Here is a 4,439-nt window from a genome sequence, read left to right on the forward strand (position 1 = left end):
ATTTTGATGATTTCTTTCCTTCTGCTGACTTTAGGCTTCATTTGTTCTTTCTTTTCTAGTTATTTAAGATGAAGCGTTTGGTTGTTTATTTGGGCTTGTTCTTGTTTTTGGAGATAGATATGTAATGATATGAACTTTACTCTTATGACCACTTTTGCCATGTCCCCAAGTTTTGATATGTTTTACTATCATTATCATTAATTTCCTTGTATCTCTTGATCTCTCTTTTTTTTCCCTTCTCTGACCCAGTTCTTCTTCAGTAGCATGTTGTTTAATCTCGATATATTTGTGGTACTTCCTGCTTTCCTTTTGCAACTGATCTCTAGTTTTAAAGCATTATGATCGGAGAATATGATTGATACGATTTCACCCCTCTTATATTGAGGCTTTCTCTGTCTCTCAGTATGTGGTTGATTCTTGAAAATATTTCATGTGCACTAGAGAAGAATGTATAAGCAGCTGTTTTGGAATGGAAAGCTTGGTTAATGTTAATTATGTCCAGGTGGTCTAATGTGTCATTTAAGGATATAATTTCTTTATTGATTTTCTGTTTGGATGATCTTTCCATATGTGACAGTGAGATATTAGGTCCCCTACTATGATAGTGTTTTGGTCTGTTTCTCCCTTTAGTTCTGTTAGTAACTGTTTTATATATTTTGGTACTCCCTGATTGGGAGTATAGATATTAATAAGTGTTATGTCTTCTTTATCCATGATTCCCTTTATCATTATGAAGTGTCTCTTCTAATCTTTCTTTACCTTTTTAATTTTGAAGTCTGTTTCATCTGATGTTAGTACCACTACTCCTGCTTTTTTCTGATGCTATTTGCTTGTACTATCATTTCTACCCTTTCACTTTGAGTCTATATTTGTCTTTGGAGCTGAGATGTGTCTCCTGGAGGCAACAACATATGGTTGGGTTTTGTTTTTTGATCCATTCGTAACTCTGTTTCTTTTTATTGGTGAGTTCAGTCCATTTACGTTTAGGGTGATTATTGAAATATGAGGTCTTCTTATAGCCATTTTATCTTTTGCATTCTGGTAGCTCAGTGTTTCCATTGATTCCTTGTCCTTGTGTTTTTGTTTTCTTTATTTTGTTTGGCTTTTGTGAGTTTTCCCTCTGGTTCTTTTTGTTTTATGTTATATACTTTAGTTCTGAATCTTCTCTGTGTGGTTACCATTACGAATATGTAAAGATAGTCATATATATATACACATATATATACACACACACACATACACACATATGTGTATATGCATACATACATACATATACAGTTGTCCATTATCTTTTACACGTTCCTTATATCCATTCTCCTTTGTGAATTTAGATCTTTGAATCCTCCCCTTTTCATTCATTGTTGTCTCAAGTTGTCCCTATGTATGCTGAATGTTCTTTACTATCTTGCTATAGCAATTCTCTTATTAATTAAGCTATAATGCCCTGTTCTTTGTAAGGGTTGCTCTTCTCTGCTTCTATTTGCCTGATAGTCACTTTACTCCTAATTATGTATTTTTTTTTTTGTCATTTTGTTTTAGGTGAGCTGACCCCTTTCAGTATTATCTGTAGTGTGGGGCTCGTAGAGGAGAATTTCCTCAATTTTTGTATGTCTGGAAAGATCTTAATTTCTCCTTCATATCTAAAGGAGAACTTAGCTGGATACATTATTTTAGACTGGTAGTTCCTTTCACTTAATTATTTAAATATTTGATTCCATTCCTTTCTGTCTTGTATGGTTTGCGCTGAGAAGTCGAAGATAATCTAATGATTTTACCTTTATAAGTTACCATTTTTTCTTCCTTGCTTCCCTGAGAATTCTGTCTTTGTCATTGATTTTTGATAATTTTAATAGAATGTGTCTTGGTGAAGGCCTTTTTGGGTTGAGATAATTGGGTCTTGCTGACTTCTTGAATTCCAAGCTCTAGCTTATTCCTTAGATTTGGATATTCTAACTATTTGTCTGAAAATGCTTTCTGGTCCTTGCTCTTTTTCCTCTCCTTTGATAATGCCCATTATTCTTATACTTCTCCTCTATTGGGTTCATCTAGTTCTTGTATTTCTCTTTCATTTTTTTTCATCCTGCCTTTTCTCTCTTATTTTTTCTGATTTATTTGAAAATTTCTGTCTTCAAAATCACTGATCCTTTCCTCCATTTGATCGACTCTATTTCCCAAGCTTGCTATTTCATTTTTCAACTCTTGTAGTGTTTTTTTCCCCCCTATCTCCCGAAGTTCTATTTGGTTCTTTTTGAGGGTTTTAATCTCCTTGCTCTGCTCATCTAGTTTTTTTTTCAATTCCTAAAATTGTTGATATGACTCATTTCGGAATTCACTGAAATTTTTCAGAAGTCTCATCTTGTATTCTCTGTCATTTAAGTTTCATATTTCTATGTCTGTAAATTTATTTTCTGAAGATTTTTCTCTTTCTTTCTGGGATGCCTTGCCATCTTGGTTTTTCATGGTGTTTAATGGACTATTTCTTCACCTGGGCATTAATGGAAATGTATTCTGCTTTTTATCTTGAAAGATTTACTATATAAAGGTCTCTTTTTAGCCTGCTGCAAAGAAGGCACTTTTCTTTTGCTTTCCAGAAGTTGATGTCTAAGGTTCTTGGATCCCGCCTTTATATGAAGCCTTAATGATGCCTTTTTATTTTCTTGTAGATATTTAATCACGCTCGCTATCCTCAGGTTCAGTCACTGGCAGTGTTAGCAACAGTGTCGGTAGCGTTTGCTCAGATTCCCTTGGAGCTCAGCGGCGAACAGTCTCAGAGGATATGGTGGTAAGGGTCCTCTGGGTTGGGGGTTGCAGGCTGCAGCTCAGCCTCGAATTTGCAGCCATAGCCGATACAAATTAACTGTTGCTTCTCTGCTGTTCATTTTTCTGCCTTCTACTCTGATGACTGTGCCCTGCTGCTGGCCGTGGGGAGCTCACAGCACTCTCGGCTAGGGCTGTTCAGGGAACTCACCGCACCTTCTCCCCATGCGACACTCCCCCCCACCCCCGAAAAAAGGGAGCTCTGGTGGCTTGAGAGGAAGCTTCTTTATTTTCCCAGTCCACCTCCCCATACCCAGGGTTCTGATCTGTGGTAACTCTTATGCGCAAATCCCATACTCAGATGTGCTGGTGTGCAGTTTGGGTGTTTTTATTGAGTTTTAGATGTTCAGCTTATTGTTGTTTACAGGGGAGAAATCTGGGGATGTCTCTCACTCTACCATGTTTCCCCCAATTTTAGTTTAGTTATATTTTTAATTTGATCGTGAGAGGAAGCAAGCACAGCATTTACCTATGCTGCCATCTTGGCCAGAAACCTCTCTCTTAAATTTAACTTTATATGGACAAAAGCTGATCCAACATTCAAAACTGTAATGTAAATATTAGTTCTCAATTCCAGCACTTAGTAATATATGTGTATATATATTCATATTCTTTCTTAACTCAATAGTTGTGTATGTTTTTTTTTTAAAATCATGTCTTTAAATAAGGGAGAAAGGATCCTAGTAATTCCTTTCATTTGTCTAGTTCTTTATAGTACCCAAAGCCCTTTCATATTTGTTATTGATGAGATTTTTATGACAGGCCTGTTGAGTTCAGTATGGCAGGGATTGTTATTGATATTTTATGAGAAGGAAAGTAACATTCAGAGAAATTATGTAACTTGTTCACAGTAAGTAAGTGACTTTGCCTATCTCCTAGGTTAACCAACCATCCTGGTTTACCTGTGACTGAGGGAATTTCCAGAACTCAGGAATTTCAGCTTTAAAACTAGAGCAATCTAGTCTGCATTGGTCACCCTAGTACCCCTCACCAAATAGACCTGAATTTAAATATGAGCTCTGATCTGCAACTCTTTAGGAATTTACTCTTAGGCATGTTGCTCAACATAAGAAAAACCTCTTGTTTTTATTACGTCAAGTAATAAAATTAGGGTAATACTACCTTCTTCACATTATTATAGTTTATTGAGACGATGGCTGTGAAGGCAAATAACATAGAACTTGACCTAGAGTATATAGACACTCCATAAATATTGGTTTCCTTTCTCTTACCTCTGCACTGTTTCTCTTCACTCCATATTATGTCATCTCAAGCAAGCCTGCTCACCTTAAATTTTATTTCCTAGCACCTAGAAAAGCCATGGGGTTCTCTCCTGACTATGAGAGCCCATTGTGAGAAATCTTTGAAATTGAGAAATTATTCATGCTTCGGTGCTGGGTGGACGACATATAGGCTGTTGGTGAGAGGTATGCTACTTTTGTTTGGCTTCAGAATACATTCATTGTCTGTACTCTGGTCTTTTTTTGTGGCTAGCAATATGTTTGTACAGTATACTAATGGATATTCCAAGCTTGTCCACTGCTGCTTTTCAGAGCCTCAGGGATAAATAAGGGGTCTGCAAACATAAGAAAAAAAGCTGAACCAAAGAGTGTGGGAACACA

The sequence above is a fragment of the Pteropus alecto genome, unplaced genomic scaffold (assembly GCF_000325575.1).
Source record: "Pteropus alecto unplaced genomic scaffold, ASM32557v1 scaffold126, whole genome shotgun sequence".
Lineage (NCBI taxonomy): Eukaryota > Metazoa > Chordata > Mammalia > Chiroptera > Pteropodidae > Pteropus > Pteropus alecto.